This window comes from Bubalus kerabau, chromosome 2 (genome assembly GCF_029407905.1).
Source record: "Bubalus kerabau isolate K-KA32 ecotype Philippines breed swamp buffalo chromosome 2, PCC_UOA_SB_1v2, whole genome shotgun sequence".
NCBI classification, from domain to species: domain Eukaryota; kingdom Metazoa; phylum Chordata; class Mammalia; order Artiodactyla; family Bovidae; genus Bubalus; species Bubalus kerabau.
In genome coordinates, this window is record NC_073625.1 from 155,052,743 (window position 1) to 155,069,179 (window position 16,437).

At 42.5% G+C, this 16,437-nt stretch overlaps 2 long non-coding RNA genes across 3 annotated transcripts in view; one reads left to right on the top strand and one right to left on the bottom strand.

Moving 5' to 3' along the window:
• Window positions 1-10,119, top strand: part of LOC129643967 (uncharacterized) — a 41,621-nt gene extending 31,502 nt beyond the window's left edge. For both annotated transcript variants that reach the window (XR_008710631.1, XR_008710630.1), the window contains 3 exons: window positions 4,903-5,049; window positions 7,894-7,925; window positions 8,335-10,119. This is a non-coding gene — a long non-coding RNA (uncharacterized LOC129643967). The remainder of the gene's footprint in view (window positions 1-4,902; window positions 5,050-7,893; window positions 7,926-8,334) is intronic.
• LOC129643968 (uncharacterized) lies at window positions 4,466-6,085 on the bottom strand. Its single transcript, XR_008710632.1, has 3 exons — window positions 5,797-6,085; window positions 5,325-5,513; window positions 4,466-5,035 (listed from the first exon to the last, which is right to left on the bottom strand). It is a non-coding gene; the product is annotated as an uncharacterized LOC129643968 (long non-coding RNA).
• Window positions 10,120-16,437: the final 6,318 nt, after the last annotated feature.

Here is a 16,437-nt window from a genome sequence, read left to right on the forward strand (position 1 = left end):
AATTAACATTTTTCCTTCATTAAAATGGACTAAATTATTTCCCTGTTATGAAATTACTTTGAACTTAGACACTCTTACTTTGGTTTGTATTTTAGTAGTTTTCAAATTAACTGAATTATGCCACCCTTGTTGTATCCATGCTGCCAAAATAAGCACCAGACAATCCACATAAAACTGAACAGACCTCAAGGGAGTTATATTGAATGGGGGAAAAAAGTCAGTCTCAAAAGTTTACAAACTGCCTGATTTCATTTGCACAGCATTCTTGAAATAAAAAACCTATAGAGATGAAGAAAAGATTAGTGGCTGCTGGACTTGGGGGCTGGGGGAAAGGGGTGAGTGTAAAAAATAAACAGAATGTGATTATTAATCAGGAATATAGAAAGATGAAATCCTATATATCATTTATTTGAAAAATATTTATCATTACGCATTTGATCTTTTTCATTTCCAACCATATATAGTTTTCACCTTGGCAATGACCTTGCTGAGTGGGAAACATAATATCTTTAATACACGAGTTAAATCTAAGATGATGGTCAAATGGACTGCAGGTAACCATTTATGTCAATAATAAATACAGTAGATTACTTTTAAAACCCATACTTTGGGTTTTTTATTACAGATGCAATTGCTGACTTACCATAAATCAATGTGCTTAAAGTGCCATATGATATCAAATGTTTAGCTTAACAGCATAAAATTGAGCAGAAACTGTAAAACATGTTTTATAGATGCCATAAAACCCTGGGGCTGGAGGTCTTGCTTTTTTGCATTACTCTGATCCATCAAGTCCCCTGAAAATTCCAGATAGTCAGTACACTTGGGAATTGAAAACTGGCTTTCAGAGTTTTACTCACTTAGGTCACTATGACCTTCAAGGACAGCATTTCTGTTTCCTAATGTGAGGAGAGAAGCACTTACTGGCTAGTATGGGACTCACTGGGAATGAAATCATTAGATCCTTTATAATGCTCTTTGTTAGGAGTCCTTCCTGCCTAGCAGGTCTCCCCCTCCCCCTCAACCCCTTGTGGGCTCTTTACTATCTGAAAAGAGGCTAATTGATATGGCAAAAGGGTGGCAGTTGTTTGTCCTAAACTGTTGCTTCTGTGAGCATTCATGTAGCAAATTGAGTCATTAGGCAGTGTTCTGCGGGTGGGCGATACAAAAGAGCGGGTAGGGGCGGTGACAGTGTGGAGAAGTGTGGATCGATATGAGGGGCCTTCAAGATGCAGGGGCAGTCAGAGTTGCTGATAAAAGAGATGAGAAAGAGAGGGAAGTCTAAGCTGATGCCTAGGTTCTCGGCTTGGCAACCTGGTAGGAGGTGGCACTATTGCTGAGATAGCGTACAGAGAAGGGAGCCAGGGCAGTGAAGGAGGATATGCTGAATTTAAGATACTCATGGGTCATCCAGTATGAATTTCCAATAGCAGTTGGATATTGGGTTCCCTGGTAGCTTAGCTGGTAAAGAATCCTGAAATGCAGGAGACCCCGGTTTGATTCCTGGATTGCAAAGACCTTCTGGAGAAGGGATAGGCTACCCACTCCAGTATTCTTGGGCTTCTCTGGTGGCTCAACTAGTAAAGAATCAGCTTGCAATGTGGGAGACTTGGGTTTGATCCCTGGGTTGGGAAGATCCCCTTGAGAAGGGAACGGCTACCCACTCCAGTATTCTGGCATGGAGATTTCCATGAACTGTATAGTCCATAAGGTTGCAAAGAGTTGGACACGACTGAGCAACTTTCACTTTCATTGGATCAAAACCAGAAAACATAAAAGAGTTGACTGAAGGTGTTTTTCTATGTTGCAAATGTGGTGTCTTCTGTTGTAAAACCATGTATCCCATGAATTCTTTCAAAGAATGACCTAGTTCAGCCTTCCATTTTTATTTATCCATCCAGCCATTAATTTCTAAGCTTAAACCACCTATTGCCCACCTCTTAGCATTCAGAAAGTTTGCTACTTTTTCTCTTCACCCTATGGAACCTGGAATGGAAGGTAGTGCCTTATAATGTAGCTAGAGATCAGCACTGAAGACATAGTAGTAGTGGTAGTGTTAGTCGCTGAGTTGTGTCCGATTCTTTTGTGATCCCATGGACTGTAGCCCCCCAGGCTCCTCTGTCCATGGGATTTCCCAGGCAAGAATACTGGAGTGGGTTGCCATTCCCTTCTCCAGGGGATCTTCCTGATCCAGGGATTGAACCTGGGTCTCCTGCATTGCAGGCAGATTCTTTACCATCTGAGCCACAAGAGAAGCCCATACTCAAGACATAAAAACACTAAATAAAAAAATCTGTGACAAGTCAATAAAGAGGTAAAATGGAATGATAAAAAATGTTTTAGTCATTCAAAAGAAGGAAGGGAAAAACTTTAAATGGAACATAAAGCAGGTGGGTTAATTAGAAAACAGTGAGATAGTCACTGAAAATCCAACTATATCAAGAACTAATATAAATATAATATAAACTATATCAAGAAGGCTGACTAATCCAAGTAAAAAGCTACAACCATAATACTGGATTTTGAAAAACAGGTTTTAAAAATAGGAACACAGAAAGGTTGAAATTGAGAGGATGAGTCATCATGCAGATGTTCACCACACAGAGCTGGGGGAGCTGTCCTAATACCAGACAGTAAATTGTGAGGCAGGAAGCACCACCCAACAGAACAGGACACTTTATAATGACCAGAAGGTCAGTCCAACAGAAAAACAGCACAGTCTCAAATGCTTACACACACAGTAACTTAGCCTTAGCTTCAAAGTATAAAAGGTGAAAAATTTACAGCTCTGAAATCCACTGAGAAAAGTCACTAATCAAGTTGGAAACTGATCTGAAAAACAAGTCACTTCTAATTGTGAACTCATTATTGCAAAGCACCTGACTTTCCTGAGCACTGGTTGGCCTTGAAGTTGCTGTAGGGACAGTCAGGTGATCTGCTGATGCTGATTAGAATTTATTTAGAAAAACACAGATGGAATGCAAAAGTCTCACTTGATGATGTAATAAACACATAGTGTTTTACTTGAAGTGCCTGGAGATGTTTTCGAGAGGGCTCACTAAGCACGTGGGAGGGATGGGGCTCACTCTCCAGTGGTTGCCCCTTCCTGACTGTCCTGCCTTGAGATCCTCTAGCTATTAATCTTGTTGTCAAGGGCTAAACATAATCTGCAGCTGCATCTTGGTACCTGGTCCCTCAGGAGTCCTTCTCAGACACTTAGAGCAGTGAAGTGCTCCAGGAATATGGTCTGAAGGACTGTAAACATGGAGAGAATTTTAAAATGCTGGTTTCCTCCCCAGCAAGGAGCTCATCATTTAGTTCCTCACATCATCACTAATTTCTGCCCCGAGACCTTTTGTTTCATGAAGATCATTTAACTCGCTCTATTGGATCTGCAGAATCACCTGGTGCCTGCCACCATAACATACAGTGTCTACTTAGGGCAGAATCTCAGGTCAGAGGTAGTAATCTCGGCAGTAGAATTCCTTTCTCTAGGAATGGAATATTACTCTGCTACATTTAACCATAAAGGAATGTGTACCATTCCTTTGAAGTGTCACCTCTCTCATTGCCTCCCTGACATAGGGCTTTGGCCCTGAAGTTCACCCACTTCCTCTTCCTCCAGGGAAAAGGACCCCCTTAATTCTTCTTTAGTTCTGGGAGAACTCCCTGGGTTTCCAGCCACTAACCTCTTTCCAGAACTACCTGTATCTCTGCCATCTCTGCAGGCTCCCACAGAATCTGCTTCCAGTGGTTTGGAAAGTAACTCCAGCCTCTCTTGCTGAGGGTGAATGCAACAATGGGTAGGTTGTTATCAACAAACATAGCAAGAGGTAACCTTGAGATATTCAGTTCAGTTCAGTTGCTCAGTCGTGTCCGACTCTGCGACCCCATGAATCGCAGCACACCAGGCCTCCCTGTCCATCACCATCGCCTGGAGTTCACTCAAACTCACGTCCATCGAGTTGGTGATGCCATCCAGTCATCTCATCCTCTGTCGTCCCCTTCTCCTCCTGCCCCCAATCCCTCCCAGCATCAGAGTCTTTTCCAATGACTCAACTCTTCGCATGACGTGGCCAAAGTAACTGGAGTTTCAGCTTCAGCATCAGTCCTTCCAAAGAACACCCAGGGCTGATCTCTTCTAGAATGGACTGGTTGGATCTCCTTGCAGTCCAAGGGATTCTCAAGAGTCTTCTCCAACACCACAGTTCAAAAGCATCAATTCTTTGGCGCTCAGCTTTCTTCACAGTCCAACTCTCACATCCATACATGACCACAGGAAAAACCATAGCCTTGACTAGACAGACCTTTGTTGGCAAAGTAATGTCTCTGCTTTTGAATATGCATGCTATCTAGGTTGGTCATAACTTTCCTTCCAAGGAGTAAGCATCTTTTAATTTCATGGCTGCAGTCACCATCTGCAGTGATTTTGGAGCCCAAAAAAATAAAGTCTGACACTGTTTCTACTGTGTCCCCATCTATTTCCCATGAAGTGATGGGACCATGCGGGGAGCTGCCCATGAGAATGGGGTCCTTTATCTAAAGGACACAGCTCTGGGAGCTGCCTCAGTCCTTGAGGGTTTGCTTGCAAACATAGCTCTCTGTCCCACCACCCCAGAGATTAGGCGATTATTTACTGCAGACACCTGGAGTTCTGGACAAACTTCTCATGCACAGCAAAATGTTATCTGGTGTAAGAAATAATAACAGGGTGCCATTCCCATGCTCTCAAGATTTCTTGTGACTTTTTGTAAGATGTATAGGTCAACCAAGAAAAAATGTTAACTGTCTTGTCTTTCTCACGCTCTCCTGTATAAATATAAGATGCTGAATAAAGTCGTGGTCAGGCTGCGTCCCTTCGTGGAGACGTGTCTGATCCTCTCGACCCCATCTTTGTTGTAGTATTCTTTTGCTGTAGTATTCTTTCTCAGCCGTGTCGTGCACGTTCTCGGGACCTGATCGACTTTGCCAGCTGGCTCCGGCAGGTGGCGCCCGAACAGGGACTCGAGAATCGGAGCGCAATGATGGCCGCTGCCTGTCAGGATTGAGGTAAGAAACGAGGAATTCCTAATTATTTGAAGTAAAGGGCAGGGAGTGTTATTGTCGAGAGTAATAAATCATGGGACAAGGCAATAGCCGCCAGTTATTTTTACATATGTTGAAAACTATGTTAAAAGGCAGGGGAATTCATGTAAATAAGCTACAGCTAGAGAAGTTTTTACTTTTTGTAGAAGAAGTTTGTCCTTGGTTCCCAGAGGAAGGAACAGTTAGTCTGGAAACTTGGAAGAAAGTAGGAAAACAATTGCAGACATATTACTCCTTACATGGTCCCAATCGTGTCCCTGTGGATGCTTTTTCTTTGTGGACCCTCATAAGAGACTGTCTGGATCCTGAACATGAGGGGCACAAGATTCAAATGGCCCTCCGGGATTCCACAGAACCTGAAGTTGCAGAGCCTTCCGTCCCTCCGCCTTAGCCGCTTTATGCTGTGCCCAAGGGAGCAACTTGTAAGGCTGGAAGGAATGATGATGTGTTAAGCTCTGATGAACAGGAAGAGTTAGATGAACAAGCAGCTCAGTACCATAGAGAGGATGTGCCTTGGGAGATGATGGTTAGCATGCAACCCCCCCTCAGGAAAAGGGGAATTAAAGCATTCAGGGCTTTCTGAAGAACAGCTGGAGAATTTAATTCAGAAAATTGTTATAGTAGTAAAAAAGGATGCACAGGGAGACTCCCACTCCAGCCGGCCTGTGCCTCCAGCATGTCCTCCCTCAGTTTTTGCTGGGCTCGACCCACCTCTGCCTTTCATAGAACCATGAGAGCTTATATCTATCCCTGCTTCTTTGCCCAGTGAAAACATAAAAATTAGAAGTAAGATATTATTATCTCCTCTTCAACAAGCGATAAAGCGAGCTAATGATGAAGGAGAACATATTCCCGGGTTTTCAGGAATCTATCCAGTATTTGAAAATGCTCAACAGCAGAGGTATTATGAACCGCTGCCCTTTAAGCAACTAAAAGAGTTAAAAATGGCTTGTGCACAATACGGCCCCACTGCGCTGTTTACTCAGGCTATTATAGAGGCTTTAGGAAATCAAAATCTGCCACCTAATGATTGGAAACAGGTCGCTTGGGCTTGTCTATCTGGAGGAGATTATTTACTATGGAAATCTGAGTTTGCTGAGCAGTATGGGATCACAGCCGATATCAATCGGCGACAGGGACTGAACACCACTTATGAAATAATGGTGGGAGAGGGGGATTATCGAGACACTAATAATCAACTTAATTATTTGCCTGGAGCCTACCCTCAGATTAGTGCTCTACCAGCATGGGAAAAACTTCCAAATTCTGATAAAAAGACCGAAGATTTATCTAAAATTCGCCAGGGGCCAGATGAACCATATCAGGATTTTGTTGCCCACCTGCTTGAGGCAATTAGTAAAATGATAGGGGATGAGCAGGCAGGAATGGTGTTGGATAAACAGCTTGCTTATAAGAATGCCAATTAGGCTTGTCAAGCTGCCCTGAGACCTTACAGAAAAAAGGGAGGCTTATCCAATTATGTACGGATTTGTGCCGATACTGGCCCTTCGTACGTTCAAGGCATAACTTTGGCCACAGCATTACAAGGAAAGACAGTCAAAGAAGTACTGTATCAGCAACAAAAGAGAGATAAGGGATAAAATTTTGCAATTTGCTCATTATCACCAATTTCTCTTCCCAAAAATCACTGTTTCTCAGCCCCTTGCCAACGCCCTAACTGTATTTACTGATGGCTCTTCTAATGGAATAGCTAGTTTGATTATACAAGACAATACTGCCACCTGGCATACTAATTATAAGTCAGCTCAAGAAATAGAACTATTTGCCATTTTTCAGGCTTTATTACAAATCTCTGCTCCATTTAATTTATATTCAGACAGTCAATATATCATAAGAGCCTTAAACACTATTGATACTGTTCCATTTATTGGTACCCTGAATGCTACTATCCAAGCTCTTTTTCATGATATACAACATTTAATTTGGTCCAGAGTTAATAAGTGCTATTTCGGTCATATTAGTGCTCACTCTGGACTTCCTGGACCTTTAACACGAGGCAATGCTTTGGCTGACGAAGCTACACATATGATATTTCCTTCATTGGAACAAATGGCAAAAACTTCCCACAGCTTACACTGTCAAAACAGCAGTAGCTTAAGACTTCAATTTGGCATTACTCGAGAAGCTGCCAGACAGATTGTTAAGCAGTGTCAAACATGTCCTCAATTTTTTAGTGTCCCCCATTATGGAGTTAATCCCCAAGGATTGTTGCCAAATGACATATGGCAAATGGATGTTACCCATATTCCTGAATTTGGTAAACAAAAATTTGTTCATGTTACTATTGACACCTTCTCTGGCTTTTTACTTGCCTCTCTACAATCCGGAGAAGCTAGCAAACATTGTATAGCTCATTGCATTAAATGTTTTGCTGTTATGGGAACCCCTAAAACCATAAAAACAGACAATGGTCCAGGATACACTGGAAAAAATTTTCAACTGTTTTGTACACAATTGTCTATCTCACATAAAACGGGTATCCCTTATAATCCTCAAGGTCAAGGAATTATTGAACGGGCACATCAAACTCTCAAACATCAATTGCAAAAACTAAAGAAGGGGGAATTGTATCTCAATACCCCCTCCAACTCTCTAAACCATGCTTTATTTGTTCTAAATTTTTTACAATTGGATATACGTGGCCATTCAGCAGCACAATGATTTTGGAACTTTGATGCACAAACAATAAGACCTAAAGTCTTTTGGAAAGACCCACTTGTGGGAAAATGGTATGGACCAGATCCTGTAATAATTTGGGGGTGAGGGCATGTTTGTGTTTTCCCAAAGGATGCCGAAGCGCCGCACTGGCTGCCGGAAAGGTTGGTACGCGCGGCGGAGACGATCTCTAGTAAACCAGATGAGGAGATTGATGATTCAAGAGCATGATGAATTACCATCTCGGCAACAATTCCAGGCATTGATGCGAGAGGCACAGAATCGTGTTGCTGTGCAGGGCGATCCGATACCGCCTTTAGGCTTCCTGACAACCTTATTAATTATCTTAAATCAGATTAATACTGCACATTCTGAAGAATATTCAAATGCTTACTGGGCTTATTTTCCCGACCCTCCCCTTCTCCAACCGGCGGGCTGGGAGGGTCTGTCCATTCCCATATACACTAATGATACTGTGGCTTTGGGTGGTTTTTCAGATAAACATATTATTCCTAATCAAGTCAATTCCTCTTATCATGGAGTGTTTGATCGTTTACCTATCTGTCTGTCTAGATATTTTAATTCAACAGGATGTCTTTTTGTTGGGGAGTCAGGATATGCTGATTATGACAATGGTTGGAGCCTATATATTCCTGGAGTAACGAAAGAATCTGGAATTCCTCAACGTTGTAATGGGACTGGTCCTTTAGATATCCCTTTCTGCGACTTTGGAACAAGGGGAAGAGTCACTGCTGCACCATGGAAACTGTGTTGAGATGGAACTGCTACAGTTTATAACATATTTGGGACAAATGAGTCATTGTGGGACTGGTATCCAGACTTGGCCCGAAACCCTGGAGCTCAGGACAATAGAAACTTTGCATCCCGTATTTGGAATTTGGGCGGCTCTAAAGTGTTCCAAACAGAAATCTGGAAATTAGCTGCTGCCCTTGGATGTGAGGGTTCCTACCTTCAGGTGGGATGGAAAGTGAGACACGGTTATTTATGGAATCTCACCATGAGGTACCCTCGTGCACGTGTGCCTCACCCTTATGCTTTACTAGTAGGATCTGTAAATACACAACCTGGGTTACAAAATTATGATATAACTTGTAACAATTGTACTTTGACTAACTGCGTCAGGGGAATTACTAATCAGACTAGTGTTCTAGTTTTAAGACAGCCTGCCTTTGTTATGATTCCCGTAAAGATCAATGGGTCTTGGTATGATGAAAGAGGACTTGAGCTTTGGAGGGAAGTAGAGGGTGCTTTGATGCGTTATTGCAGGGAAATAGGGTTAATAATTCTGGGATTTGTAGCTTTGGTAACCCTTATTGCCTCCTCCATTACTGCAGCCCTGACCCTGGCACAATCAGTGCAAACTGCAACTTTTGTTAATAATCTGGCACAAAATGTATCTGTTACCCTGGGGACTCAAGAAGATATTGACAAAAAGCTAGAGGACCGATTGAATGCCCTTTATGATGTTGTAAAATTTTTAGGTGAAGAGGTTCAAAGTATAAAGTTGAGATTACAGGTACAATGTCATGCCGATTTTTGATGGATCTGTGTTACCCAAAAAAAATATAATGGTAGTATAACTGCTTGGGATAAGGTGAAGGCTCATTTAGAAGGTATTTGGCATAATGAAAATATTTCCTTAGATTTGCTGCATCTACATCAGGAAATAATGAACATTGAAAATGCGCCCAGACCTGATTTGGATGTTGCAAAAAGAGCTGAGTCTTTTGTTAAAGAGCTTTTTTGACATGTACCTACCGTCAATAGTATTTGGTACTTGGGAGCAGCCATAGGAGGACTATTCTTAATAATTTTAACTGTTTTATTTCTTGCACCTTGTTTAATTAAAAAACTGATTGATGATCTATGGATGATAAAGGCTTCCATTTATGGAAATAGTCTGCGGTTAAAGGAACATAAGCGTGCGCCTATATAAAAAGAAAGGGGGAGATGCGGGGAGCTGCCCATGAGAACAGGGTCCTTTATCTAAAGGACGCAGCTCTGGGAGCTGCCTCAGTCCTTGAGGATTTGCTTGCAAACATAGCTCTCTGTCCCGCCACCCCAGAGATTAGGCGATTATTTACTGCAGACACCTGGAGTTCTGGACAAACTTCTCACGCACAGCGAAATGTTATCTGGTGTAAGAAATAATAACAGGGTGCCATTCCCATGCTCTCAAGATTTCTTGTGACTTTTTGTAAGATGTATAGGTCAACCAAGAAAAAATGTTAACTGTCTTGTCTTTCTCACGCTCTCCTGTATAAATATAAGATGCTGAATAAAGTCGTGGTCAGGCTGCGTCCCTTCGTGGAGACGTGTCTGATCCTCTCGACCCCATCTTTGTTGTAGTATTCTTTTGCTGTAGTATTCTTTCTCAGCCGCGCCGTGCACATTCTTGGGACCTGATCGACTTTGCCGGCTGGCTCTGGCAGGACCAGATGCCATGATCTTCGTTTTCTGAATGTTGAGCTTTAAGCCAACTTTTTCACTCTCCTCTTTCACTTTCATCAAAAGGCTTTTTAGTTCCTCTTCACTTTCTGCCATAAGTGGTGTCCTCTGTATATCTGAGGTTATTGATATTACTCTGTGGATTTTTCTTTCCCTGCTTCCTTGTACAGTGACCAAGTGACCTTGTGGAAGAATAAAGTTGATAGAAAATGATTGAAAAGAGCCAAGAATAGTCATGTTGAGATTGGTGACTCCAAAACAGCTTTAGGCTTAGGGCACGAAGCACATGGAGAAACGTAAAACAAGAAGAGAGAGACTAGAGGACTGGCCAGACAACCGCAGCCCAGTGCCTCCCAAGGAGACCAGAGTAGGTCTGCTGGGTGGGGTGAGGGGAAGAGCAAGGAGGAGCAGGTCAGCACTGGGAACCTGGGGAGCACCTGAGAGGGCTCCTGATCAGTACCCTTCCTCCTGCGAGGCTTTTGGTAGCTACACATCCCTGGAGATGTTTGCTGAACTTTTTCCACACACCCTTTCCACTTTCATGTTTCAGGACTCTCACAATCCCCACGTATCTGTTAGGAATGCTTTCAGTTGCAAACAGCAAAAAAGAATATGCTTTGCAGTGCCTTAGACAACAGAGGTTTCTTTTTCTCTTGTAACAAGAAGGCTGGAGGTGGGCATTTGCTTCATTGAAGCAACTTGGGACCAAGTTCCCAAGAACAGGATTCAGTTAGTTCTGGAACGATCTTCAGAGATCTGTCACTCTAGAAGCTTCCCAGGTGGAACCAGTATTCCTGAACTCACTTGAACCTACTGTGCTCTCCTCCCTTCTGGGTTTCCAGAGTCCTTTAACTTCCAAAAGAGTCAGTAGTACTACCAGTGAACACCTGATTCATTTATTCATTCAGATAGTCAACCGGCAGGAACTCCTCACCTTCTACGTGGCAGACAGCTCAATAAGGGTTGTGAATTGGACCTACAGATGTGATGATTTAACAACTTTCTCAAACTTGGTGGGATTTTCAAAGAATATTTTAAGCACTTTTTCCGCATTGAAAGATGGAGCAACCATCCAAGTCAACATGGTGTATTAAACAGCCTCTTTTGCCTTCATCCCATCTCAAAACCTCATTACAATATAAAGATTTTGTTCAAGGCAACAAACTCTTCAAGGACAAAGCTAAAAAGAAAAACGGAAAAAGAATTGAAAAGATGTGAATAAAATTTTGGAAACTGGAAAGCAGGTAGAAAGTAAGGAATGACTTAGACACCAGGCATGAGTTGCAGAGAGGAGGCAGGAAGCAAACAGATTGGCCCCATAGGGCAGCCCCCTGAAAGGCACAGGATTGGAGGCACCAGGAACCTCTCAGGAGGTGGGGTGAGAGTTAAGAGGCTTTACTAAAAGCAGAGGGACCCCTAGTCACTTCTCTACCCCACCCACTAGACATCGACTTCAACAGAAAACACATCGGAGAAGGAGATTAAGGGCAGCTCAGGATGCTGAATGAATGGGGAGAACCACCAGAGACTCTTTTTCCACTGCCTCTGCGAATCCTGTGGCCCAACTTGTACATCTGAGGCAGCAGGTTAGAATGTTCCTCTTTAAGGTAAGTGAACTCAAAGAAAAGACTTATACACAATGATTATTGGGAATCCTAATCAGACATATAAATTCAGAGGAAATTGAGGCCGCACAAAGAACAGCATAAACTTTCAGAAAAATCTTATTATCCTCAGAGAGGTAATGGAAGATAATTGCACCAATGAAAAAAATGCTACTTACAGAATAAAATGAGTTATCAGTTCCTATAAAAACAGGGGGAAATATTCAAAAATTTTATAGAATTCAAGCAGGCCTTATTGGGAAGCTACTAGAGGATGTACTTCACCAAAATGAGGGGATAAACCAGGGAAAGAGAAGACATAGGATTCAAGAAATGGATTCAACCCAGGAGAGTTGGATAACACATCAAAGCAGAAGGACAGAAGGTTCCAGGTGGGCTATATTTTTTAAAAGAAAAAAAATCAAGGGACTTTCCTGATGGTCCAGTGGCTAAGACCTCCTGCTTCCAATGCAAGGGGCACGGATTCAATACCTGGTCAGAGAACTAAGATCTCATGTGCCACACAGCCAAAATAAATAAACCAGTAAAAAAACAACAGATTACCTGACACATTTGACTTAAATGGAGATTAACAATTCTGGCAAAGAGTTGAAAGAACATTAGGAATAGTTATAAATCTTAAGATAATTTTGAACTCTGGGGAGAAAAGTTGCATTACAAAGGAAACATTATCAGTTTGCCTGAGCTGGGAAAAATATTTCAGTAATCACCACAGTGTTTACCTTGACTATTGATTTAATAAAAAATTACGATACAGTTCCATTGGAAGAATGGGCAGAACAAGAGTGCCACATCCTTATCTTTCACAGCAGGAAGTCAAGAGGTTATAGCTAAATCTGAAAAATCAATCAATAAACACAGAAGCCTCTGATATAGGCACATGGAAGAAAAATCCAGAAGAAGCAGCAGAGCCAGTTGAAAGTGAGACCGTCATCTCTCTGATGAAGAGGGCTGTGTGGGAAACGGTGATCTGTCAGACCACAGGGAATTTTCTGGTCAACAAGTCCCAAACTTTGTGATTCTTTCCCCACTGATTCCCTGGGTTCAGCCAAAGTCCTCCCTTGAGGATTGCCAAGTGTAAACTCTAAGGTAAGCAAACAAATACACACAATGAACTTCATTTGAACTTGGTTTTATCTTTTTTTCTAAGTCAAAAGCATCATAACAAATAGGGAAGGTGCCAGGGCCACACACAGGTGGCGGGTCTGCTCAGAGGTTCTGTTCCCCCGAGCCTCTCACATCTGTGTCTCTGATTCATATGGAGAACCTGGAGTGTCTTCACTAGTCCCCCGACATACAGGCACTCAGCACACGTTTGAATGAATGAAAGAATGAATGAACAAACAATGAAAGAAAACCCCACTATTTTTCATACATCATAAACACTAAACAAATTTTAGGACCAACACTGTTGCCTCTAGCGCTTCTTTGACTCACTCAGCAGCTTAATGGCCTATTGTGTATTCTGACAGTATATGAAGTGGGCATCTCTAATATGCAAGGGACACTCCTGCCTTCATATACAATACTAGCTGTTTGGAGAGGCAACATGGGAAGAGAGGAAAATTGAAACTTATGGCCTCAGACAGTTGAGCAGTGGGTGCAAAGGAAGAAGTTGCAATGGGACTTGAACCCATAAACTGAGGGAGGTGGGACTTTGCCAACACTGGCTGCAGAATCCCTAGTCTTTCCCAAGTATTCACACTGAGGATGGAAAGAAAGGAAGACAAAAGTCAACACAGTGCAAATTTTGTTGGCTTCCCACAAGCATCCTCATGTTTACCTTAAGGTTTTCACTCTAAGGCAGAGAAATAACAGTTTCTCTGGTGCTAAAAACTCTCCAGTCTTTCCTTTCTGCCAGGAGGGCAGTGGGGAGACTACAAGTTGACTGCCTGTTCTGCTCACTCCTTGACTTAAGATGTCCATTGATTTCCCCCATCTGGATTTCCCCCATTTCTTCCCACTGGAACAAGGATTAAATCATCATCCAGGAGTAGCTAAAAGAACTTTCACTAGTCTAGGCCCCTTCTTTTGGTGTTTTCTAATTCTGGAAGTCTGTATCTCCACTCTTATGTCCTCAGGAATAAACCAGGTCCAATGCCAGACATACTAGTTCACATCAGAACAGCCCCTTCCTCATTCTAGGAGGAATATCCCAGTTAAGGAGAATTCTTGGTCTCACATTCCACTTGTTGAGACTTCCAGGTATAGTGTCATTATTTCTTTAATTCCAGTTACTTTGCCTTTATTTACTCCTGGAAAAATATCTGGAGGAGCAATACTCTAAGTTTTGTAAATATTCCTTTTTAGCAAAAGGCATGCCCTTGACATTTAAAATCCCTGACTTTGGGAAATAAGATAACTAGAACAGGCATAATCTTAAGGCTCTTGAATTCCATGGGGTGGTCATTTCTAGGAATCTGGTTCCATGTATATGTGTTGGAGTGCTCAGTTCTAACCCCGTATGTCTAAAACGGAGCCTGGCATAGAGAAGTCCCTCCATGAAGATTTTTAAATGAATGAAAAATTTAAAAACCTAGCATCTGATGGCCGTAAGTGTATCCTGCCACAAGAGAGAGTGTCATAGGATTCTATTTTGTATTGTGTTCAAATCCACTTATCCATCCCATGAGCTTGCATAGACTCTATCTATTTTGTTTCAGGATGACCTGGGAGCTTATGTTTGCTGATGAATCTAGTGGATCCGTGTCTCAAGTGCAGGGAAAAAGTCCTCTCTTCTGGCTCTTTTCAAATAATCTCCTATGTGAGGCCAGTTCTAGGAGGGCAGGGTTCCAGCTGCCATTGTCCATGAACTGCACAGGGTCTTTAGTGTGGCTTGTGGTGGAGGAAAATCTGTGTTGGCAGAAAGCATGGGAAGTCACCTTAGAAGTCGTGGGAAAAAAGGTCCTCAGAAACCCTGTTCCAGCCATGCTCCATATAAGGATACTGGTTGTGCCGGCTGAGTACCTACTATGTGTCAGTGGTAAACGAGACAGACACATTTCTGCTTTCAAGGGACTTGAAGTCTCATGGAGGAGCTGGAAGTTGTAGAGTCTTACAGGGCTACATAAAGGGACATATGGCCCAGACAACCAGAGAATGATCACTAAGAGCTAAAACCAGGCCAAGGAGGGCAAGGAGAGTTCCCAGCAGGGAAACAGCCCATAGATGAGAGATGTTGGGTTGTATTTGGGTAAACCTGGAACAGAGAGTATGATGGGGCACAAGAAGCTGCAGTTGGGGGCTTCCCTAGTGGGCCAGCAGTTAAGACTGCATGCTTCCAATGCAGTGGGCCTGGGTTCATTCTCTGGTCAGGGAACTAGATCCCACATGGTGCAACTAAGAGCCTGCATGCCAGCTCAGCCAAGTAGAAGTTTTTAAAAATTAGAAAAATACAAAGAAGCTGCAGATGAAGGAGGGTGTGGCAAGCAGGGGTAAGATCACAGAGGCATCAAGTTAGGCAGTGTGGGCTTTATTCTGAGAGAAATGGGAAGTCACTGAAGTACCTTTTAGTTGGGAGTGAGAGGGGGCATAGTCATATTTGCATTTTAGAAACATCAGATGGTGATTCAAGCCAGAAGAGTGGCAGTGGTGATGAAGAGAAGCAGCAGAATTTGAGCCTTTTAAGAGGTGGAATATATATGTAGGAGGGAAAAAGATACGGTGGATGACAGAGAAGACATCAAGATGAAGCTGCAGGCTTCTAGAATGAGCAAGGGAGTGAATGAAGGTGCTCTTCCCTGAGCTGGAGCTCACAGAAAGAGCAGGTTTGGTGGGAAGATGATGGTTCAGGTTTAACCTGTTGAATTCAAGTTACCTGTAGGAAATCCAGCACAGATAAATGTCCCTTGGATGGACACTGTATTTGGGTCTAGAGCTCTGCAGAGAAGCTGGGCTGAAGACAGGGATTTGGATGGCATCAGCACAGAAAGGTAGTGAAAGCTGTGGAAATGGGTAAGAATGTGTCAGAGAGGAGAAAACAAAATCAAAACCTTGAGGAGCCCCAGCATTTAAAGGCAAGACAAAGGAAGAAGAGTCTATGGCACAGATTGAAAGGAAGCAGCCAGAGAGATGGGAGAAAAACCATGAGTGTGGAGTCAGGGAAGCAAGATAGGAAAGAGTTGTAGATGGAGGTAGATATCTTTGTCCAGTGATGCTGAAGGATTAAGCAAAATAAGGGTGGGAAAGTGTGTGTTGGATTTGACAACAAAGCAGGTGTTTTTGAGTTGAATCATGTCCCCAAATTCATATGTTGAAGTCTAACTCCCAATATTTCAGAATGTGACTATATTTGGAAATAGATCCATTGATGGAGACTTGGGTTGCTTCCACTTTTTAGCTATGATAAATAATGCTGCTATGAACACAGATGTATAAATGTCTCTTCAAGACCCTGATTTCAGTTCTTTTGGGTATGTACTCAGAAGTGGCATTGCTGGATCACAGAGTAATTTTATTTTTAATTTTTTGAGGAGCCTCCACACTGTTTTCCACAGTGGCTGCACCATTTTACAGTCCTACCAACAGTGAACAAGTGTTCTAGTTTCTCCACATCCTCACCAACATCTATTTTCTATCTTTT